This window comes from Balaenoptera acutorostrata, chromosome 2, assembly GCF_949987535.1.
Source record: "Balaenoptera acutorostrata chromosome 2, mBalAcu1.1, whole genome shotgun sequence".
NCBI classification, from domain to species: Eukaryota; Metazoa; Chordata; class Mammalia; order Artiodactyla; family Balaenopteridae; genus Balaenoptera; species Balaenoptera acutorostrata.
Genome location: NC_080065.1, coordinates 125,449,639 through 125,474,662, shown reverse-complemented (window position 1 = coordinate 125,474,662; position 25,024 = coordinate 125,449,639). Strand labels below are relative to the sequence as shown.

Sequence of the window (25,024 nt, the reverse complement as noted above, 5' to 3'; positions counted from 1 at the left end):
CTTCAGTGGCTCCCCACGGTACACAAACCCCCAGCTGAGCGCTCAAAGAGTTCTTCACAACCGGCCCTAAATCTCCAAACTTCCCCTCCGCCCCCAAAACCGCCCTAGCACTCGGTCCAGTAAGTCACCGAATCGTCTTTCCCTTACCTCCAGCGCAAGGCTCAAGGTCTCCTTCTCCAGAGGTCCCCTTTCCCTCCCTCTACTCGTCCAACGCCCACAGCTGCCGGAGATTAGCCGCCCCCCTCAGGTCTCCGCTCAGATTTCACTTCCTCCAACAGGTCTATTCAGATCCCTATACACCGTTCTCAACAGTCAGGATTCCTTTCCCCCCGCAACACCTTTCCTGAACACACCCGGCCCCTGCTCCCACCCGCGGGGCTCCCGAGCGCTCTCCCGCCCCCAGCAGGCCCGGCTCAGAGCACGGAGTGGATCCCCGGCAGCGCCCTAGAAATCGCAGCCAAAGGCGAAGAGATGCAGAAACCTCCCGCAGACGTCCCGCGAGACCGGGTGTGGCGAGCCCAGCTCTCAGCCGACTCCTCGCAACGCGGTGCCCGTTAGTCCACTGCCCAGAGACCGGGCGGGCGGCGCCGGCTCTTCCCAGTCTCCGCCAGCGGCGCTGCGACGGGACCCGGAGGAGCAGCCGCGATGAGCCGGGGTGGGCATCGGGCCGGCTGCAACCGCTCCCCAGCTCCCGGCCTCTCTCCCAGCCCGTGCGCGCTCCTCGGCCGGAGCCGGCGCTCCTCGGCCGGAGCCGGCCCATCCCGCCCCGGGGCCCTTCGCTCTTCCGGCGTCCTCTGGGGAGCTCGGGGGTGCGCAAAACCCCGGAAGGGCCCTGCCCGCGCCTCACCCCCTCCCTGGTCCCAGCTTGGCCGGGTCCGGCTCCGCCGCACCTTACCTCTCTTCTCTTCGAACCTGCTAGGCACTGGTTCGGCCCGGACCCGCTGGGATCAGACGAGACTGCACAAGTCGCGCCGCACCTGCCAAGGAGCGAGTGAGGAGCCTGGACGCGTCTGACGTCACAACCGGCCCGAGCGCCGCGAGCTCGGAGTCACCTGATCACCTTGGCAACCCGCAAGGGGCGGGGCGGGGCGAGGCGGTGGGCGGTGTCACAACAAGAGCCCTGTCCCCTGCAGCTGGGCCTGGAAGCGCCTCCTGGAGCGCTGCCGGGCTGTTAGCGACGCGGAGACTCGAGGTCCGTCTCTGGCCTGGCTGCTCAGGTCTCCGAGTTGGGATGGATACCTGAGACTCCAACAGGCACTCCCCTCAAGTTCGATCAGTGCTCCGAGACTCCAGACGTTATCCCCTCGCCGCCAGTGCAAGTGCCTGGCTGGCAGGGCCTGTGTCCCCACCGTACCCTGTTCAGTGCGTGGCACGCAGGGTTCGCTTGTGGGCTGCTCCTCTCCGTGTTTTCTGGGTCTAGACCCAAGTAGGTTCGAGGGTTTGCTCCGCGAACTGTACCTGAGAGGACTGGGGCTGAGGCTGATAACTGGATTGCTCTCTGGCAACTTTCCCCATAAGCCTCTCAACAAGTAGTGCAGCCTTTGCTGGAGAAAGTAATAAGACTTCATTCATTCAGGAGAGGGGACGAGACGGGCTGTAGCCCAGGCCCAGACCTCCTGCCCTGAAGGCCTCCTTCTATTCCAACAGAAAGAGAAAGCACTGAAACGCTCCCAGAGCAAAGCCTAGAACAAGCCTGAAAGTCCTACTTGAAAAGCTTTTTTGTTTTGCAGATTAGATATCGATTTTCTCTTCAATTTCCTCCCCTTGCTCACTATAATCATATGCCTGCACCTCTATGACTTTCCATTTGCTAGACATAGACCATCAGCTTCAAAATGAAAATCTAACACTCCATGGAGGTCCTGGTTTGAAAGCCACTGCTTATTTCATCCCGTCACTTTCTGAGTTCCATTTAAGTTTTACTCTTCTAGTCCCTGCACCACTATGGAGGTTTCATGTATGTCGTCCTTCCCTCTCAGCCTGTGGGATTTTAAACCAAAAAGTTATTTTATAAATAACTTCTAATGAGCACATTTTGGTGCCTGGCAATGAGCAATGCCAGGCTGCTTGAGGCATGATCCTTGAAGATCAGGAGTTTATCGGTGGTGCACCTCATATCCAAGTACCACCTGTACTGTTTACTTAATAGTTTCATTTTAAGTGACACTTCTTTATTTTTATACATTTATTTAAAAAAGAAACTAGCGGGACTTCTCTGGCAGTCCAGTGGTTGAGACTTCGCCTTCCAATGCAGGGGATGCGGGTTTGAGCCCCGGTCGGGGAGCAATGATCCCACAGGCCTCGTGGCCAAAAAACCAAAACATAAAACAGAAGCAATATTGTAACAAATTCAATAAAGACCTTAAAAATGGTCCACATCAAAAAAAAAATCTTAAAAAAAAAAAAAGAAACTAGCATACAAACGGGAATAAAAGACAGTTGTGAAAGATAGTCATGACTCCAGTCAGAGTTATACTAATAGGAGAGAAGAGATTTAAAACATGAGCCCGGGGCCCAAAGGTCAGAGATTAGGAGGCAGGAAGATGGTGGGAGCAGGGCAGGGGCAGTCACACCTGGGGTGGCAGATCTGAGGAGGGGAACTCCGACTGCAGGTTAGGGACAGGTTGGGGAAGAGTTGGGCTAGAATGAGGTTTGAGGGAGGCAGTGGAGGGGAGAAGTGCTAGGAGCAGAGAGACTGGAGAAGGGGTCTAGAGAAAGGAGAAGGAGCAGTGGTTTGGGGAGAGGCTGCTGAAAGGAAACGTGTACTAACAGCATTAAGGGAAGGGAGGCTGAGAGGCTGCAAACGTGAGGATTGCAGAGAAGGAGGAGCAGGTGAGAAGAACCTGATGGAGGCCCGAGGGGAAAGCACAGGGCCTCTGAGGCTCTAATGCGGTCAGGGCAAGGTGAGGGTGAGGGAGAAGGTGGAGATAACTGCCCCGGCAAGGGAGCGAGGCTGGAGAGGGCAGCTGGGACATATGGGGTCATGCTGGGGGAGAAGAGATGAAAGAACAGTGTTTTCAGTAAGGTCCTTGGCCACTCCTCTTTTACTGAGCTGCTTGGGTGTGACAGGGCATAACCACCAAAGGAAAAATAGAACGTTCCCCACCCCCATCCCCACCACCCCCTTGAGGAAGGAGCGCTATCATATGAGTACAAACTCAAGGAATGTTACTTGGCAGCATCCAAGAACCAGAGACATGGCCAGGGAGCACATCCCACATGACTCTTTTCTAGGATTTGACCTCAAGTCCCAGGAGTAAGCAGCCAGCCAGATGTAGAAGTCACTGGAGTTTCTTCACAAGTTTCCATTCCCAGAAATAAAGAAAAATGTCTGTGTGGAAGGTCCTGACAAAGCATATTTTTTGTGAAAGTCCATTAGCCACTGGAACTGCAATGGATTTTCAACATTTGTGAACTCAGGAGAAACATCCAAGGATTGTGGAGGCAGCATGATGCAGGGGCTGGGAATTTGTGCTCTGAGGTTTGTTCATTTTGTGAAATCAGACAAGTTACCCACCTTCCTTGAGCCTCAGTTTTATCTGTAAAATGGGTATAATACCTACCTCAGGAGACTGTCATCAACTTGAGGTGAATTCTAGGTCAAAGGAAGAACCCAGAGTCACAGTTTTTCAGAAGGCCATTTAAAAAATCATTGTAGGGCTTCCCTGGTGGCACAGTGGTTAAGAATCTGCCTGCCAGTGCAGGGAACATGGGTTCAAGTCCTGGTCCAGGAAGATCCCACATGCTGCAGAGCAGCTAATCCCGTGCGCCACAACTACTGAGCCTGTGCTCTAGAGCCCGTGAGCCACAACTACTGAGCCCAAGTGCCACACTACTGAAGCCCGCGTGCCTAGAGCCCATGCTCCACAACAAGAGAAGCCACTTCAAGGAGAAGCCCGCGCACTGCAACGAAGAGGAGCCCCAGCTCACTGCAACTAGAGAAAGCCTGAGTGCAGCAATGAAGACCCAACGCAGCCAAAAATATAATTAAATTAATTTTTTAAAAAATCGTTGTATTTTCATTGGACCCCATTTGTTCATTCACCAGTTGGGTGAGAGAATGTTTCTTGGATGCCTAATGTACACTCCACACTGTGATGGATATGAAAGGAGCAAGTTCTCTGACTCGGTCCTCCAGACATCACACTCCTGATAGGACAGTGAGACAGCCTGAGAGCTCACAAAGCCTCTGTGAAATTGAGTGCTAAACTATGTCATGCCCTACTCTGCCCTCAGCATTCATGGAGAGGGATGCCATGCCAGCTGCATTGGCTGAAGTGGGATGTATAAAAGAAAGGGTCTGGAACAAAGCCTGAAATTTGGAGGATTTGGAGAAGTGGTGAGAGAAGAGAGCATTCTTGGTTATATCATCTGGACGACATGAGCACCTGGGGCAGGGGCTCAGTAAATATTTGCTGAATGAATAAATGAATGAATGAATGAATGATTGAACAAATAAGCAAAGGCAATAACACTAGAGAATGGTGGGCATAGCCATAAGATCAGCCTAAGTGGACTGTGGAAATTGGACAGTTGTGAGAAATAAGGTAGAGACACAGCAGATTGTAGAGGAGATTTTGAGACAGCAAAACCTTCTGATAGGAACATGGGGTCTGGAGCCAGAGTGACAGGGTCGAACTCCATCACTTATTGGTCACATGACCTTGAGTAAGTTATTTAACTTCTCTGTGCGTTAGCTTCCTTATCTGGAAAAAAATAGGGATAACATTGTTATCTACTTTACAGTGTTTTTATTTCCCACCCTCATCCCCACCCCCAGTGTAGCTATAGTGTTATTTTGAGGATTAACTAAGATAATGCATATGAAACCTAAATGTGGTGCTTGGCACATAGTAAGTGCTCCAAACTATTCACTTTTCTTTATTATTAGTATTAATTTTATTAAGGCCTGAGAAGAGTATAGATTTAATACAAAAAGTATAGGAAACCACTGAAGCTCCTCAGAATGGGAAATGGGAATGGGATGCAGTGTTTTGTAAAGAATCATTTAGCCCCAGAATTCAACCTGGTCAGAGGGGAGAGTAGGGGCAAAGGTGCGGCCCCAAAGGGTAAGGAAGAGCTGACCAAGGACTAGAAACCACCCCTCCTGAAAAAGAGAAAGACTGCGCCCCCTTGCTCACACGTGTGTGGCGGTCAGAGCCTGGCAGGCAGAGGCACTCAGTAACCCTGTTAAATTAACATCTCTACATGCTGCACAAGTCAAACAATGACTTTCTGGAGCTCTCAGGCTCAATGGCAAACACTGTGGAATTCCCCTAAGAACAGAGTTTTAAAGCACTGGAGAAATCCACTAAGACTTGGCCTCTGGCTTATTTCAATGTCTTCCCCCCATGGAAGCAGTTAAATGAACACATGTGAAAGGAAAGCCAGTGAGTGTGGGCAGCACATGCACAAAACCCAGAAAAGAAGGACCAGATTCTTTTTTTGTGTGAGGGTATTAAAGAAAGGAGGAAAAAATTTCACTTCTACTGTGCACTAGCTCACTGCTCTGCCTGGTTCTAATGGAATTTGAGGTTCATGTGAAGGAGAAAGAGGCATGAGTTTGCTTCTGGTCATGGTTCAAGGTTTGGGTTTCACCTGAGCAATGAGTCTCACAGTTTTATGCCTCTTTTTCTGATTTACATTTTCGAATTCCAATTTGCTAGTCAGGAGTGTCTCCATCTCCACTGCAAGTGACTAAAATGCTGTTCAAATCAGTTTAAGAAAGAGGGAGAGAGAATTTATTGGCTCTTGAAACCAGGAGTCCAGAGGCAAATCTGAACTTCAGGCATAGCTGGATCCAGGCACTCAAACAGTATCACCAGGAGTCTCCTCTCTTGCTCTCTCAGCTCTCTTTTCTCTGCATTCTCAGGCAGTCCCTCTGAGAGTGTCAGAATTACATTCTCATAGCAAAAAGTTCCCAGCAGACAAAAGGCTTTCTCTTTCCCAACAGTACTAAGAAAAGCTCCAGACTGGAGTCTGTTTGCATCGGCTTTGGGTAACTTGCTTTTCTCTGAATGTGTGGTTGCAGCCAGGGGATGTGACATCTTGGCTAGTTCCATGCTGTCCTCTGGAGCCTGGGAGTAAGGTTAGGCCCCCAAACCCCACAGTTTAAAATTTGGAAGGAACAGCTTCCCCAGGAAAATAGAAGCTTAGTTACCAGCACTAGGAAGAACGGATGCCTAGCAAACAAAAAACACAGCTGACCCCTACAGGCCACCGATACCAAAACCACAAGCTTATTGAAGAGTCCTGTAGGCACATGTAACATAATATTCCAATATTATTCCAGTAGGATAGCTTTGAATCCACTTGGGGGCCAACTCACCTTCCGTATTTCCAGGAAAGTTGCATCCACTGGGGTGCAAACTCCAGCACTCAGAGGTTGTCTTGCTGAGATCATGGCATAGAACCCACCACTGGTTTTACCTAAGTGCACTCTCCTCTCTGGAAGTATTACTTCTGAAGAAAGTGCTTCAGGGAGCACTTCATGCTTTAAATGTGTTTGTACAGCACCTTGAGTTCTCAAGAGGCATCACATAAAGCCGTGCAATTTTAATTGTGACTTTTTGAAGCACTGATTTCTGAAGTGGCCTGGCATTCAGATAATGATCTTAGAAACCCAGCCCTGGAGGAAAACATATTTTTCTCCTAGGCTGTGACTCAACTGAGTATGAAGTTCCCATCAACTCTTAAGAATCTCCCTACTTTTTGATATTTTGAAAATAAGAAAAAAAATCAGCACATATAAATTTGAAATACTCAGCCCATATGTCCATTTGCATTTATATTTATACAATGGACAAATGATGATTTAGCACATGACATATGAAGAATAAGAACTCAGGGAAACATTAAATCCACATATTCAGTCAGCACATTTACTAAGTGCCAACTGCCAACCATGTGCCAGGGACTGTACTAAGCTCTAGAGATGTAGGAATAAGCAAAACAGATTTTCAAAATCCTTGCTTATATCAAACTTACATTTCAGTAGGTGTGTCCATTTGTATACAGTGTTGGGTCTGCCCTGCGTCGTTGACAGGAATTAGTCATAATCACCAATAAACATACAGGGCAAATTCTCAGTGAGTGCTTCCTCTAAGGCAAGGCTTCTGGCCAGTGCTCTGCATGCATTATCTCATTATTCTCTTCTTCCTAGGGATTAAAAACAGGCTTCAGAGAGATGTAGACACCTGTTCAAGGGGCCCTAGGAGGTAAGGGGTGGGCCAAGACTGAAACTCGTTTCTCCGTATCTGCCTTTTAACTTGTACCCTTTCTTAGGGTGTGGAAGGAGGAGGATGGGGAGTGGTGGGGTTATGGCAAACTGGAGAGCAAACTCTGTGCAAAGGGAGCCATTATCTGGCCACTTGGCCCAGGGGAATGTGGCCCAGTGCGGCCAAGTTTTCTGATTTTTTTCAAGAGAAGATGGCAAACAGGATTTAGATGTGAAAACCAATTTTAAAAACACTGTGAAAGCCAATCACAATCTGTCTGAGCATCATTCAGGCCACAGGTCTGCCCCTCCATGAAATAGCACCCCCCCAAAACTAAATGTGGGTAGAAAAATGCAAATACAACTCTGGTTCTTGCACAAAGTAGTTGTCAGGTTGATTTGATAAGGCTAAGGCAAACAGGTGCCCCTGTTTACCAATAAGGCAAAGTCCTTAATGAAAGGTAACTGAGGGAGCAGCTGGAGCATTTCAACCCCCCTACCGTGGAGGAGGTTGCACTGAGCCATCTTAGGCTGGGTTGACAGGCCACGCTTATCGGAAAGGGAAAATTTAACTTCAGGGCGGGCTTCGTGTTGCATCTGAGGTCCTAATAATGATCATTATGCTGTCAGCACACAAGATGTGGTTCAAAATAATTCTCCTCCTAAAAGTCACATTCTGCTCGCTTCCTGGCCCTTCCTTGCCTCTTCCCCTCCGCCCCAGGCCTCCCACGCTCAGCAAGCCTTTCCTCTTACCCACCCTGTTTGCCAGGGGATGGCAGCCACAGGACAGACGGTGGTCTCATCACTGGGGTGGTCTGAGACTGGAACAGAGTTGGTTGCCTATAGGTGGCAGTGCCTCTTCCTGTCCTGGCCTTTGGAGGGAGGGAGGGGGCACAGGAGAGCTTCCACGTTTAAAAAACATTTGCACCATCAATAGACTGAAACTCTACAAGACAATAGTTTTGCTTAAAATGTGTAAAGGAATTCCCATCTTCTGGATCTTAGCAAGATCAGAAAACCTCTGTTTACTACAAGAATTGTTTCAGAAAGGAAAGTGAAATCTGGCACATGAAAAATCCCCTTTCTATCCGCTCTCAAGATAGTAACTTTGCAGACATATGCCATGTGTATTCCATCACAGCAAAACAATGCTGTCGTGCACTGGGGACAGATTTGCTGCTGCTGCTGAGGCTGCTGCTGCCACCGCCGCCTCCACCACCTCCTTCTGTTGCTTGGATAAAGCTGAGGCATGTGGCACTGCTGTGAGATTCTTAGAAGATGGGCAATTGTTCCTGGCTGGGACCCTACAAGTCGATTTGTACCATGAGGCTCTAGATCCTAGCTCTTCTGGGCCCTGGGAGCCTTTTCTTTGGAAAACACACATGGTAAGGACTTAGACACTTTCTGAAAGGGACAGGACAAGGAAAACGTGTACTCTCCCCCATCCCTTGCTTGGACGATCATTTAAGACAGCGGTCCCCAACCTTTTTGGCACCAGGGACTGGTTTCATGGAAGACAATTTTTCCACGGACCGGGGGTGGGGTGGGGTGGGGGGATGGTTTTGGGATGATTCAAGCACATTACATTTATTGTGCACTTTATTTCTATTATTATTACATTGTAATATATAATGAAATAATTATACAACTCACCATAATGCTGACAGGAGGCAGAGCTCAGGCGGTAATGTGAGCGGTGGGGAGCAGCTGTAAATACAGATGAAGCTTCGCTTGCTCGTCCACCACTCACCTCCTGTTGTGTGGCCCGGTTCCTAACAGGCCATGGACTGAAACCGGTCCATGGCCCTGGGTTTGGGGACCCCTGATTTAAGAGGTGAAGTGACTTCTCCCACTCGGGGAGGCAGGGTAATGCTATGATTAGGAGTGTCCAGAGACCTGCATTCCAGCCCCAGTTCCCCTACATCCTCATCTTGGAACCCAGAACATTTTACTAAATATTTTTGGGCCTCAGTTTTCTCATTTGTTAAGTGGAAATAATAATAGGCCCAGGCACATAGAGATGTTGCAAGGGTAAATTGATGCGCGCAAAAGCTGCTCTCTTTGCACAGAGCACTTCTCCAGGTCACCGAAGCCTCCATGTATCCCCACCATGGCTACCCTCCATCCACACCCTCGGAGAGGGAACAAGTTAAAAGGTATCTGCTTCATCTTGGCCCTACCGCTAATTTCTGTGGCTCCTTGGTCAGGTGATCAGGAGTTACACATGACGACCAGGGCCACTCTAGTGCAATTCTTTTTTTTTTTTTTAATTTTATTGAAGTATAGTTCATTTATAATGTTGTGTTTAATTTCTGCTCTACAGCAAAGTGACTCAGTTATACATATATATATTCTTTTTCATATTCTTTTCCATTATGGCTTATCATAAGATATTGAATACAGTCCCCTGTGCTATACAGTAGAACCTTGCTGTTTATCTCTAGTGCAACTCTTTAGCTGCAGCAGGGGAGACCTTTGCACCCACTACCCCCAGAGCCTTATTTTGGACACCACCTTTGCCTGAATTTCTGGCTGCTTTGGCCACAGTCCAGATGAGAGTGTGCCTGTCGTCCACCTCCTGCTCCAGGCCCCTCCCTGGAGAGGCCAAATTGACAGCTCTGTAGGTGTGGGGTCCACCTGCGTCAGAGTGGGAGGGGCACTGGGTACACATGCAGTTTCCTGGGCTCCATCCTAGACCCACTGCTTCCGAATCACTGGGGCCAGGGCCTAGGAATCTTCAAGTAACAAGCCCTCTGAGGGAGCAGAGCCCATAAAAGTTAGCACTTATGGCCCTCTGGTGCCTCAAACTCTGTAGATGTTTTCCTCAACCTGTCTCTCCTCATGTGTCCGGCTTAACTGGACCACCGTCCTGCAGGGAAGCCAGGCCTTCAAGCCAGAGACCTGAAGTTCCCTGAGTTCGGGATAGTTCTGATTACCTCGTAGCAGAGTTTGGCCCTTCTCCCTGCCCCACTCATCCTTGTTCAGGCCTTCCCCGTGATTTCACACCAGAACCAGCGGTCTTGCTCTCCATGTGCCCAATCTGGAGGTCTTGATCCGAAATATAAACTTGGCCCTAATACTCTCTTACTTAAAATTCTCTAGGGGTTTCCCATTCCCTGCAGGATCAAGTCTGATGAGGCGTTTATGTATTTTGGCCGCACCTCACGGCATGTGGGATCTCAGTTCCCTGACCAGGGATCGAACCCTTGCCCCCTGCAGTGGAAATTCCCAGTCTTAACCAATGGACCGGCAGGGAAGTCCTTGATGAGGCATTTAAAAGCCTTTCTCTTCAACCTCAGATCTCCTGCCACTCCCCTAGAGGCAAAACTCCAACTAGACTTATGTTATGCTCAGGTCTTTGAATGTTCCATGGAGCTGCTCACCTCTGGGCTACTATAGACACAGCACCCTCCACTGGAACACCCTTTCTCCTCTGCTACTCTTCCTTCAAGTCTTGGCTGAAATGTCACCTCCTCTGGGAAGCCTTCCCAGATGTTCCCAGGTAGCGCTGACTACTCCCTCCTCTTTCCCTGTACACGTCCCCAGAATATCACCCATGACCCTGTATTGCCTTTATTTGCTTATGTGTTTCTGCTCCACTAGACCCATGAGGGATTTGCATTTTATTCATTTCAAATTCCACACCTTTATTGGGGCTGATAAGGTTGTACGTGATCTGGCTTCTGCCCAGCTCTCCACCCTGTCCGTACCAGTCTCTGCCCTACCCACTTCACCTAGTCACACTGGCCTTCAGACTGGTCCCAAGATTATCAAACTCCTTCCTGTTCTGGGTCTTTGTTCCCACATTGACCTTTTTCTGGAATGGCCTCCCCTAGATCTTTCCATGGCTGTCTCCCTCTTGACATTCAAATCTCTGCTCAAATGTCACCTCCTCAAGAATCACTTGGCCAACCAATCAAAAGTAATCTTCCTTCCCCCCATTCTCTCTTACATACCATATTTTCTTCCCTTCGTAGCATTTATAGTTAATTCACTTTAAAAATCAGCCTTATTGAGGTATAATTTGCATACAATAGAATGCACATGTTTAAGGTGTACAGTTATGTGAGTTTTGACAAATACCCAAGTATCCACCACTCTACGAAAGATATAGAATATTTCCATAATCTGTACAATTTTCCTGAGTCCTCTTTCCAGTCAATATCCTCCCTCCCCATGGCCAGCCCCAGTCAATCTCAGCTCTGCTTTCTGTTCCCATAGCTTCATTTTGCTTGTTCTAGAACTTCATTTAAATGTAATCATCCAGGGATTTCCCTGGTGGTCTAGTGGTTAGAATCTAGCGCTTTCACTGCTGTGGCCTGGGTTCAATCTCTGGCCAGGGAACTGAGATCCCACAAGCCACGCAGTGCAGCCAAAAACAAAAAAAACCAGTGTAAATATAATCATCCAGTATGTACTCTCCTGTCTGGCCTCTTTCACTCAGCATAATGTTCTGGAGGTCCATTCATGTTGTAGCATTTATCAGCATTTGTTTCTTTTTATTACTGAGTAGTAAGCTATTGTATGAATATACCACAATTTATCTATTTGCTTGTTGATGGACACCTGGGCCATTTCCAGTTTTGGGCTATTATGAATAATGCTGCTTTGACTTACAGACATAGAAAACAAACTTATGGGCTTCCCTGGTGGCGCAGTGGTTAAGAATCCACCTGCCAATGCAGGGGACAAGGGTTCAAGCCCTGGTCTGGGAAGTTCCCACATTCCGCAAAGCAACGAAGCCCGTGTGCCACAACTACTGAGCCTGCGCTCTAGAGCCTGCGAGCCACAACTATGGAAGCCCGCATGCCTAGAGCCCGTGCTCCTCAACAAGAGAAGCCAACGTAATGAGAAGCCCACGCACCGCAATGAAGAGTAGCCCCCGCTCGCCGCAGCTAGAGAAAGCATGCATGCAGCAAGGAAGACCCAACGCAGCCAAATATAAATAAATAAATTAAAAAAAGAAAACAAACTTATGGTTACCAAAGGGGAAAGGGGTGGCAGAGGAATAAATAAGGAGTTTGGGATTAGCAGATACAAACTACTATATATAAAAGAGATAAACAACAAGGTCCTACTGTATAGCACAGAGAACTATATTCAATACCTTGTAATAAACTATAATGGAAAAGAATCTGAAAAAGAATATCTCTATCTATCTATCTATCTATCTCTCTATGAATCACTTTGCTATATACCAGAAACTAAGATGATACTGTAAATCAACTATACTTCAATTTAAAAAAATCTAAAATTAAATAAATAAATAAATAAATAAACCTGCTATGACAATTCATGACAAGTCTTTGTGTGGACATACATTTTCTTTTTTCTTTTCTTTTGTGTGTCTGTGTGTATGTGTGTTGCTAGTAATTACCTTATTCACTTAATAAATATTTATTATGTACCAGGCCCCCGGGAACAGGAGTAGCGGCGTGGGGAGAGGGGGACTGGAAAGAAGGAAAGCAGGACAATGGTGTGTTATGGAGTTGGTCACCACTGTGGGCAAGTGGGGCTCAATCCGGCGGGGAGGACCTGCTGAGGAGCAACACGGAGGGCACCTCAGAACTGTCCACCGAGCATCAGAGAAACGAGCGTATATCTGTGGGTCCAGGGTTGCCCCAGTAGGGTTAAGTTCCTCACACTTCCAGGCCACAGTGCTTGAGTCCAGACACAAGCCTGGGCAGAAGGCAAGACCTGTGGGGAGCAGCTAACCCAAGGCGCTTTTACCTGCCCCAAAACTGGTTGTCATGGCGACGGCTGAGTAAAAGGTGGGCCAGGATGGGAGGAGGGTCACAAGAGGTCTCCGATACACATTCATTCAACAAATATTTATTGAGTGTCTCCTATGTGCCAAGCACTGTGTTAAGCACTGGAAACAGTCATCAAAAAGCCAATCCCTGTCCTTATGGGGGAGACAGACAGTAAACAGTTCAGTAATGGATATAGTATTGTGTCAAGCAGAGATAAGTGCCTTGAAGAAAAATAAAACAGGGTAGGAGAACTGTGAGCTGAGTGGAGGGATGGGGCTCATTTGGACCATCAGGGTAGGCCTCTGAGAAACTGATATTAAACAGAGAGTAAATGGAGCGAGAAACTGAGTCACCTGGATACTGAGGGTAAGAACATTCCAGCGGAACAAGCTTAGGGTGTCAGAAACAACAGGGAGGTTGCTGCGGCTGGAGCCGAGTGAGACCCAGAGGTCAGGAGAGAGGGTCTGGCAGGCCTCAGAAATGAGCTTGAATTTTATTCTTAGCGTGATGTGAAGCGTATTTTAAGAAGGGTCGTGACACGGTCTTACTTACGGTTTAAGAGTTATGTGGGGTTGTATTACACGTGTATTAGAATGGCTGACATTTTTATAAAAAAGTGATAATACCCAGTGCTGGCAGGAATGCAGAGCAACCGTAACCCTCATACAATGCTGGTGGGAATGCAAAATGGTAGAGCCAGCTGGCAAAACAATTTAGCCATTTCACATAAATTTACACTTACCATGCAACCCAACAATCCCACTCTTAGGTATTTACCCAAGTGAAGTGAAGCTTATATTCTCACACAAACCTGTTGCACAGATGTTCACAGTAACTTGATTCATAATCACCAAACACTGGAAACAATTCAAATATCCTTCAACTGGTGAATGGCTAAACAGTGGCACATCCATGTAAGAATACTACTTAGCAATAGAAAAGAACAAACTACCAATCATACATGCAGCAACTTGGAGGAACCTCAAGAGCCTTACGCTTAGTGAAAAAATTCAATCTCAAAAGGTTGCATACTGTATGATTTAATTTATACAACATTCTCAAAATGACAAAACTATGGAGACGGAGAACAGATTAGTGGTTTCCAGGGGTCAGGGAGGAGGACCAGGGAGGCATGAAGTGGGAATGGGTGTCACTACAAAGAGGTAGCACTAGAGAGTTCTTCCTAGTGATGTTAACAGTTGTGATGTAACAGTTATCAATCTCTTTTTAAAATTTAATTTTATTTATTTATTTTTATACAGCAGGTTCTTATTAGTTATCCATTTTATACATATTAGTGTATATATCTCAATCCTAATCTCTCAATTCGTCCCCCCCCCCTGCTTTCCTCCCTTGGTGTCCATACTTTTGTTCTCTACATCTCTGTCTCTATTTCTGCCCTGCAAACTGGTTCATCTGTACCATTTTTCTAGATTCCACATATATGCATTAATATATATTTGTTTTTCTCTTTCTGACTTACTTCACTCTGTATGACAGTCTCTAGATCCATCCACGTCTCTACAAATGACCCAATTTCATTCCTTTTTATGGCTGAGTAATATTCCATTGTATATATGTAACACATCTTCTTTATCCATTCGTCTGTCAATGGGCATTTAGGTTGCTTGCATGTCCTGGCTATTGTAAATAGTGCTGCAATGAACATTGGGGTGTATGTGTCTTTTTGAATTATGGTTTTCTCTGGGTATATGCCCAGTAGTGGGATTGCTGGGTCATATGATAATTCTATATTTAGTTTTTTAAGGAACCTTCATGCTGTTCTCCATAGTAGCTGTATCAATTTACATTCCCACCAGCAGTGCAAGAGGGTTCCCTTTTCTCCACACCCTCTCCAGCATTTGTTGTTTGTAGATTTTCGGATGATGCCCATTCTAACCAGTGTGAGGTGATACCTCATTGTAGTTTTGATTTGTATTTCTCTAATAATTAGTAATGTTGAGCAGCTTATCATTTGCCTCTTGGCCATCTGTATGTCTTCTTCGGAGAAATGTTTATTTAGGTCTTCTGCCCGTTTTTTGATTGGGTTGTTTGTTTTTTTTAATATTGAGCTGCATGAGCTGTTTATATATTTTGGAGATTAATCCTTTGTCGGTTGATTCATTTGCAAATATTTTCTCCCACTCTGAGGGTTGTCTTTTCGTCTTGTTTATAGTTTCCTTTGCTGTGCGAAAGCTTTTAAGTTTCATTGAGGCCCATTTGTTTATTTTTGTTTTTATTTCCATTACTCTAGGAGGTGGATCAAAAAAGATCTTGCTGTGATTTATGTCAAAGAGTGTTCTTCCTATGTTTTTTTCCTCTAAGAGTTTTATAATGCCCGGTCTTACATTTAGGTCTTTAATCCATTTTGAGTTTATTTTTGTGTATGGTGTTAGGGAGTGTTCTAATTTCATTCTTTTCAATGTAGCTGTCCAGTTTTCCCAGGACCATTTATTGAAGAGACTGTCTTTTCTTCATTGTATATCCTTGCCTCCTTTGTCATAGATTAGTTGACCATAGGTGCGTGGGTTTATCTCTGGGCTTTCTATCCTTTTCCATTGATCTATATTTCTATTTTTGTGCCAGTACCATATTGTCTTGATTACTGTAGCTTTGTAGTATAGTCTGAAATCAGGGAGTCTGATTCCTCCAACTGTTTTTTTCCTCAAGACTGCTTTGGCTATTCGGGGGCTTTTGTGTCTCCATACGAATTTTAAGATTTTTTGTTCTAGTTCTGTAAAAAATGCCACTGGTAATTTGATAGGGATTGCATTGAATCTGTAGATTGCTTTGGGTAGTATAGTCATTTTCACAATATTGATTCTTCCAATCCAAGAACATGGTATATCTCTCCATCTGTTTGTGTCATCTTTGATTTCTTCACCAGTGTCTTATAGTTTTCTGCACACAGGACTTTTGTCTCCTTAGGTAGGTTTATTCCTAGGTATTTTATTCTTTTTGTTGCAGTGGTGAATGGGATTGTTTCCTTAATTTCTGTTTCTAATCTTTCGTTGTTAGTGTATAGGAATGCAAGAGATTTCTGTGCATTAATTTTGTATCCTGCAACTTTACCAAATTCATTGATTAGCTCTAGTAGTTTTCTGATGGCATCTTTAGGATTCTCTATGTATAGTATCATGTCATCCGCAAACACTGACAGTTTTACTTCTTCTTTTCCAATTTGTATTCCTTTTCTTTCTTTTTCTTCTCTGATTGCTGTAGCTAGGACTTCCAAAACTATGTTGAATAATAGTGGTGAGAGTAGACATCCTTGTCTTGTTCCTGATCTTAGAGGAAATGCTTTCAGTTTTTCACCATTAAGAATGATGTTTGCTGTGGGTTTGTTGTATATGGCCTTTATTATGTTGAGGTAGGTTCCCTCTATGCCCACTTTCTGGAGAGTTTTTATCATAAATGGGTGTTGAATTTTGTCAAAAGCTTTTTCTGCATCTATTGAGATGATCATATGGTTTTTATTCTTCAGTTTGTTAATATGGTGTATCACATTGATTGATTTGCATATATTGAAGAATCCTTGCATCCCTGGGATAAATCCCACTTGATCATGGTGTATGATCCTTTTAGTGTGTTGTTGGATTCTGTTTGCTGAATTTTGTTGACGATTTTTGCATCTATATTCATCAGTGATATTGGTCTGTAATTTTCTTTTTTTGTAGTATCTTTGCCTGGTTTTGGTGTCAGGGTGATGGTGGCCTCGTAGAATGAGTTTGGGAGTGTTCCTTCCTCTGCAATTTTTTGGAAGAGTTTGAGAAGGATGGGTGTTAGCTCTTCTCTAAATGTTTGATAGAATTCACCTGTGAAGCCATCTGGTCCTGGATTTTTGTTTGTTGGAAGATTTTTAATCACAGTTTCAATTTCATTACTTGTGATTGGTCTGTTTATATTTTCTATTTCTTCCTGGTTCAGTCTTGGAAGTTCGTACCTTTCTAAGAATTTGTCCATTTCTACCAGGTTGTCCATTTTATCGGCATAGAGTTGCTTGTAGTAGTCTCTTAGGTTGCTTTGTATTTCTGCCATGTTCGTTGTAACTTCTCCTTTTTCATTTCTAATTTTATTGATTTGAGTCCTCTCCCTCTTTTTCTTGATCAACCTGGCTAAAGGTTTATGAATTTTGTTTATCTTCTCAAAGAACCAGCTTTTAGTTTTATGGATCTTTGCTATTGTTTTGTTTCTATTTCATTTATTTCTGCCCTGATCTTTATGATTTCTTTCCTTCTACTAACTTTGGTTTTGTTTGTTCTTCTTTCTCTAGTTCCTTTAGGTGTAAGGTTAGATTGTTTATTTGAGATTTTTCTTGTTTCTTGAGGTAGGCTTGTATTGCTATAAACTTCCCTCTTAGAACTGCTTTTGCTGCATCCCATAGGTTTTGGATCGTTGTGTTTTCATTGTAATTTGTCTCTAGGTATTTTTTGATTTCCTCTTTGATTTCTTCAGTGATCTCTTGGTTATTTAGTAATGTATTGCTTAGCCTCCATGTGTTTGTGCTTTTTATGTTTTTTCCCTGTAATTGATTTCTAATCTCATAGCGTTGTGGTCAGAAAAGATGCTTGATATGCTTTCAATTTTCTTAAATTTACCAAGGCTTGATTTGTGACCCAAGATATGATCTATCCTGGAGAATGTTCCATGTGCACTTGAGAAGAAAGTGTATTCTGCTGTTTTCATATGGAATGTCCTATAAATATCAATTAAATCCATCTGGTCTATTGTGCCATTTAAAGCTTGTGTTTCCTTATTAATTTTCTGCCTGGATGATCTGTCCATTGCTGTAAGTGAGGTGTTAAAGTCCCCCACTATTATTGTGTTACTGTCGATTTCTTCTTTTATAGCTGTTAGCAATTGCCTTATGTATTGAGGTGCTCCTATATTGGGTGCATATATATTTATAATTGTTATATCTTCTTCTTGGATTGATCCCTTGGTCATTATGTAGTGTCCTTCCTTGTCTCTTGTAACATTCTTTATTTTAAAGTCTATTTTATCTGATATGAGTATTGCTACTCCAGCTTTCTTTTGATTTCCATTTGCATGGAATACCTTTTTCCATCCCCTCACTTTCAGTCTGTATGTGTCCCTAGGTCTGAAGTGGGTCTCTTGTAGACAGCATATATATGGGTCTTGTTTTTTGTATCCATTCAGCGAGGCTGTGTCTTTTGGTTGGAGCATTTAATCCATTCACATTTAAGGTAATTATCGATATGTATGTTCCTATGACCATTTTCTTAATTGTTTTGGGTTTGTTTTTGTAGGTCCTTTTCTTCTCTTGTGTTTCCCACTTAGAAAAGTTCCTTTAGCATTTGTTGTAGAGCTGGTTTGGTGGTGCTGAATTCTCTTAGCTTTTGTTTGTCTGTAAAGCTTTTGATTTCTCCGTCGAATCTGAATAAGATCCTTGCAGGGTAGAGTAATCTTGGTTGTAGGTTCTTCCCTTTCATCACTTTAAATATATCATGCCACTCCCTTCTGGCTTGTAGAGTTTCTGCTGAGAAATCAGTTGTTAACCTTATGGGAGTTCCCTTGTATGTTATTTGTTGTTTCGCTTTGTTGCTTTTAATACTTTTTCTGTCTTTCATTTTTGTCAGTTTGATTACTATGTGTCTCAGCATGTTTCTCCTTGGGTTTATCCTGCCTGGGACTCTCTGTGCTTCCTGGACTTGGGTGGCTATTTCTTTTCCCATGTTAGGGAAGTTCTCGACTATAATCTCTTCAAATATTTTCTTGGGTCCTTTCTCTCTTCTCCTTCTGGGACCCCTATAATGCGAATGTTGGTGTGTTTAATGTTGTCCCAGAGGTCTCTTAGGCTGTCTTCATTTCTTTGCATTCTTTTTTCTTTATTCTGTTCCGCAGCAGTGAATTCCACCATTCTGTCTTCCAGGTCATTTATCCGTTCTTCTGCCTCAGTAATTCTGCTATTGATTCCTTCTAGTGTATTTTTCATTTCAGTTACTGTATTGTTCATCTCTGTTTGTTTGTTCTTTAATTCTTGTAGGTGTTTGTTCTTTAATTCTTCTAGGTCTTTGTTAAACATTTCTCTTTTTTAAAAAATAAATTTATTTATTTTTGGCTGCATTGGGTCTTTGTTGCTGCACGCGGGCCTTTCTCTAGTTGCGGTGAGCAGGGGCTACTCTTCGTTGTGGTGCACAGACTTCTTATTGCGGTGGCTTCTCTTGTTGTGGAGCATGGGCTCTAGGCACACGGGCTTCAGTAGTTGTGGCACGTGGGCTCAGTAGTTGTGGCTTACGGACTGTAGGGCACAGGCTCAGTAGTTGTGGTGCACGGGCTTAGTTGCTACGCAGCACGTGGGATCTTCCTGTACCAGGGCTCGAACCCGTGTCTCCTGCATTGGCAGGCAGATTCTTAACCACTGTGCCACCAGGGAAGTCCTGTTAAACATTTCTTGCATCTTCTCGATCTTTGCCTCCATTCTTTTTCTGAGGTCCTGGATCTTCACTATCATTATTCTGAATCCTTTTTCTGGAATGTTTTCTATCTCCACTTCATTTAGTTGTTTTTCTGGGGTTGTATCTTGTTCCTTCATCTAGTACATTGTCCTCTGCCTTTTCATTTTGTCTATCTTTCTGTGAATGTGGTTTTCGTTCCACAGGCTGCAGGTTTGTAGTTCTTCTTGCTTCTGCTCAACAGTAACAATCTTGACTGTGGTGGTAGTTACAGGAATCTCTACTTGGGATTTAAGTGCATAGAACTAAACATACACCTCCCCCCCAACACGCACAAATGAATGCAGGTTAAAAATTGGTGAAAACTGAATAAGTTCTGTTGTCTAGTTAACAGTAATGTACCACTGCAAGTGTCCTGGTTTTGATATTTTACTACAGCTCAATGTAAGATGTCATTTTTATGGGAAGATGGTTAAAGGGTACATGAGACTCTATTATTTTTGCAACATCCTATGAGTCTATAACTATTTCAAAACTAAAAGTTTAGAAATAAAACTCTAGTTGGGAATTCCCTGGCAGTCCAGTGATTAGACTTGGCACTCTCACTGCTGGGGCCCCAGGGTTCCATCCCTGGTCGGGGAGCTAAGATCCTACAAGCTGCTGGGCTCAGGCAAAAAAAAAACAAACCCCAAAAACAAACAAAAAAAACCCCTCTAGCAAGTGGATAAAAACTATAAAAGTCTTTTTTGAAACTGGGGAAATTTGCAAATGGATGAATAGTAGATGACACTTGGGAATTTATTGTCACCTTTCTTAGGTGTGATAACGTATGGTCACCACTCATTCTTAGGTGATATGTGTTGAAGTTTTAGAGGTGAAGTGTCAGTATCTACAACTTACTTTCCAATGGTTCAGCAAATATATGCCTGTTATAGATGTTATTTTAAAGTACAGCAAAATGCAAACAATTATTGAATCTAGGTGGTAGGTTTAAAGGTATTCACTCTATTATTATTATTATTATTATTTTGGCCGTGTGGCTTGTGGGATCTTAGTTCCCTGACCAGGGATTGAACCCAGGCCACAGTAGTGAAAGCACTGAGTCCTAACCACTGGACCACCAGGGAATTCCCACACTATTATTCTTTTAAATTTATATTTGAGGGGCTTCCCTGGTGGTGCAGTGGTTGGGAATCTGCCTGCCAGTGCAGGGGACACGGGTTCGAGCCTTGGTCTGGGAAGATCCCACATGCTGCGGAGCAACTGGGCCCGTGAGCCACAACTACTGAGCCTGCGCGTCTGGAGCCTGTGCTCCGCAACAAGAGAGGCCACGACAGTGAGAGGCCCGCACACCATGATGAAGAGTGGCCCCCGCTCACCACAACTAGAGAAAGCCCTCGCACAGAAACGAAGACCCAACACAGCCAAAAATAAATAAATATATTAATTTAAAAAAATTTATATTTGAAACATTTTAGAATGAAAAGTTAAAGAGAAAAGGGACAAATTGCTGATATGTACAACAATGTGGGTGAATCTCAAAAGCATTAAGATAAAAGAAAGAAGCAGACTCAAGGCTACATACTGTAGGATTCCATTTTGGAAAAGGCAAAACTATAAGGACAAAATCAGATCAGTGGTTTCCAGTGGCTGGGGTTGGGGGAGAGGCCTTATTTACCACTAAAGAGCACGAGGAAAATTTGGAGGGGGAACATATTCTATATTTTGATTGTGATGGTGGTTACATGTCTGTGTTTGTTGAAACTCACAGAATTGTACACTCAAAAAGACAAATTTTAATGTGCGTATAACACTCCCCAAAAAAGCAGAGGAAAGTAACATGTATAGAAGCACCATTAAAACACAAGCTACTAAAGACCTAAATATAAGACAAGACACCTTAAAACTCCTAGAAGAGAACATAGGCAAAACATTCTCTGACATAAATTGTACCAGTGTTTTCTTAGGTCAGTCTCCCAAGGCAATAGAAATAAAAGCAAAAATAAACAAACGGGACCTAATCAAACTTATAAGCTTTTGCACAGCAAAGGAAACCATAAAAAAAACCGAAAAGACAACCTACAGACTGGGGGAAAATATTTGCAAATGTTGCAATCAACAAGGGCTTAATTTCCAAAATATACAAACAGCTCATGCAACTCAACAACAACAAAAGAACACAAACAACCCAATCAAAAAATGGTCAGAGGACCTAAATAAACATTTCTCCAAAGAAGACATACAGATGGCCAATAGGCACATGAAAAGATGCTCAACATCGCTAATTATTTGAGAAATACAAATCAAAACTACAATGAGGAACTACCTCACACCAGCGAGAATGGCCATCATTAAAGGGTCTACAAATAACAAATGCTGGAGAGGGTGTGGAGAAAAGAGAACCCTCTTACACTGTTGGTGGGAATGTAAATTGGTGCAGCCACTATGGAAAACAGTATGGAGGTTCCTCAAAAAAACTAAAAGTAGAGATGCCATATGATCCAGCAATCCCACTCCTGGGCATATACCCAGACAAAACTCTAATTCAAAAAGACACATGCATCCCTATGTTCAAAGCAGCACTCTTCACAATAGCCAATACATGGAAACAACCTAAATGTCCATCGACAGATGAATAGATAATGAAGATGTGGTACATATATACAATGGAGTACTACTCAGCCATCAAAAAGAATGAAATAATGCCATTTGCAGCAACATGGATGGACTCAGAGATTATGATACTAAGCAAAGTAAGTCAGAAAGAGAAAGACAAATACCATATGATATCACTTATATGTGGAATCTAAAATATGACACAAATCAATATATCTATGAAACAAAAACAGACTCACAGATATAGAGAACAGATTTGAGCTTGCCAAGGGGGAGGCAGGGTAGGGGAGGGAAGGATGGGGAGTTTGGGATTAGCAGAGGCAAACTATTATATATAGGATGGGTAAACAACAAGGTCCTACTGTACAGCACAGGGAACTATATTCAATATCCTGTCACAAACCATAATGGAAAAGAACATGAAAAAGAATATATATAGGTATGTATGTATGTATAACTGAGTCACTTTGCTGTACAGAAGAAATTAACATGACATTGTAAATCAACTATACTTCAATAAAATTTTTAAAAATTACAATAAAACACAAGCTATAGGGCTTCCCTGGTGGCGCAGTGGTTGAGAATCTGCCTGCCAATGCAGGGGACACGGGTTCGAGCCCTGGTCTGGGAAGATCCCACATGCCGCGGAGCAACTGGGCCCGTGAGCCACAATTACTGAGCCTGCGCGTCTGGAGCCTGTGCTCCACAACAAGAGAGGCCGCGATAGTGAGAGGCCTGCGCACTGCGATGAAGAGTAGCCCCCGCTTGCCACAACTGGAGAAAGCCCTCACACAGAAACGAAGACCCAACACAGCTATAAATTAAAAATAAATAAATAAATTAATTAATTAAAAAAAACAAAAAACAAAAAAAAAACACAAGCTATAGGGGGACAAAGATCTTATCTAAGACTTGTTTGTTGTCCTTATAACATACTTGGCATCTAATAAGCACTGAATAAATATTAGCTCGTATGTGCAGTAAGTTTCCCCCCTCCCCAATAAAACCCCTGTATTCCAGGGACCCTCAGCTGTGCAGGGCTCTGTAGTACGGGCTGGGCACGAAGCAGCTGCTCCATGACTGTTTGTGGAATGGGTGATTTGGCCTTGTCTTACTCACATGGGTTTGACGTATTTTCTGCTGCATCCTCTGGAACAGTGAGGTCCTTCGGTGTCCTGTATCCTGATGCTCTCTGTGGCTATGTTAGGGACCAGCAACAGCTCCAGGAAGTGGCACCTGGCTGCTTCAACAGAGGCCCAGGAAAATGCATTTACCTTTCTCCTGAGACTTGTAAATCCAAACCAAACTTCCTTCTCCATGCAGCAAAAACTAGTTCATATTAAAAAGAAAAAAAGAAGTTAGAAATTCTCTTTGCAAACATAAAATGCTAAATAAACATGACACTTAGTTTTCCAACATAATAACTACTATTTGGCTTTCTCAGTACCAAGTCCCTTCACAGGTTCCGTGTTATCCTCATAGCACTTGAATGTGGTGGCTATTGTTAGTAGCCCCATTGCACAGGTGAGATAACTGAGGCTCAGACAGGTGAAATGACTTGCCCTTGGCCGCACCCTGGGTTGCTCTGACAGCTGACCCTACTGCTTACTTACCTGCTTTACTATGTGCTCTTTCACAGAGTGTGCCGCCCCCCACCCTGCCCCCTTTCAGCCACTAGCTCTACCCCTACCCAGCAGACAGCCGTTATGTACAAACACTGTGGGTCCAACAGCACCATATGGGCCATGAAACTCTCTTCTTCTGACACAGAATGGAATGTTCTCTCTGCGGTGGGGTGAGCAGTCACATCTAGGTCAAATATGGAAGGGAAGGGGCGGGTGGGGTGAAGGAAGGGAAGGGGAGGAGAGAACATGCAGAAAACACCAGATGCTCTTTCTAGTTTTAAAAAAACACAGGCATTAGGGAACACAGATTTTTATCACAGGCTGTTAGGAGGGAGAAGGGGGAGGGGGAAGAGCAGGCTGTGGAGGAAGACAGGGCTTCTACCCAGACCTTAGAATTGGGTCTGGGTCCCAATGATAATGATAATAATGATGGCGAATGATGACAACAATAGTCACAGATGCTGTGTGCCAGGTGCCGAGCCAAGTGCTACACATGAATTATCTCAGGTAACATTCTCAGTAACTTTTCAGAATTAACTACTATTATTTTCATTCTCATTTTTCAGATTAGGAAACTGAGGCCCAGAGAGTACATACAAGGAATCATATATTTTCATATGTACAGACTCATGTAAATTCATTGAATGAGGTCAGGAAGGACACACACCAATCTAACAGTAGCAATTACCTGAGTCGCCCTCCCCCACCCCACCCCCACTTCGGGGGGGGGGTGTGAGTGTGACAAAGGTGGGGAGCTGTAACTTTTTATTGTATTGTGTAATATTTTTTACAAAGGGAATGTGTATCCCAGTATGTGCTAAGAAAGAAAGAAGGAAGGAAGGAACCAAGGGAAGAGAATGGAAAAAGAAAGGAAGAAAGAAAGAAAGAAAGAAAGAGAGAGAGAGAGAGAGAGAAAGAAAGAAAGAAAGAAAGAAAGAAAGAAAGAAAGAAAGAAAGAAAAGAAAGAGAGAGAGAGAAAGAAAGGAAGGAAGGAAGGGAAGGAAAGAAAGAAAGAAAGAAAGAAAGAAAGAAAGAAAGAAAGAAAGAAAGAAAGAAAGAAGGAAAGAAAGAGAGAAAGAAAGAAAGGAAAGAAGGAAGGAAGAAAGAAAAGAAGAAAGAAAGAGAGAGAAAGGAAGAAAGAAAGAAGAAAAGAAAAGGGTGGGTGGTGTTAAAGGCTGTGTCCAGGGATCCCCTAATTTGGAGCTGGGTCTCTCAGACTGCAGATCCCAGTCCCTAACCATAAGATAGCACTGCTTTTCAAAGAAAGTCCCGAGTTCTTGCCCCCAAACTCCTGACTGTGAGTAGCAAGGAGGAAATGACTTCTGAAAGGCGTCGGCCCGTTGCCCCACCCTCCTTCCCTGGGATTCCTGGGGGGACAGGGCCACTCGCGTGTCTCAG

The 25,024-nt window shown here is 44.1% G+C and overlaps 1 long non-coding RNA gene and 1 other non-coding gene across 2 annotated transcripts in view; both read right to left on the bottom strand.

The window, feature by feature from the left end:
* Nucleotides 1-1,051, bottom strand: part of LOC102997755 (uncharacterized) — a 69,772-nt gene extending 68,721 nt beyond the window's left edge. Inside the window, exon 1 of the transcript XR_009007095.1 lies at nt 896-1,051. This is a non-coding gene — a transcript (uncharacterized LOC102997755). The remainder of the gene's footprint in view (nt 1-895) is intronic.
* A 5,941-nt stretch (nt 1,052-6,992) lies between these two features.
* LOC130707396 (uncharacterized) overlaps nt 6,993-25,024 on the bottom strand; it is a 30,076-nt gene continuing 12,044 nt past the window's right edge. Inside the window, exons 2-3 of the long non-coding RNA XR_009007289.1 lie at nt 23,121-23,330; nt 6,993-7,158 (exon numbers count right to left, since the gene is read on the bottom strand). This is a non-coding gene — a long non-coding RNA (uncharacterized LOC130707396). The remainder of the gene's footprint in view (nt 7,159-23,120; nt 23,331-25,024) is intronic.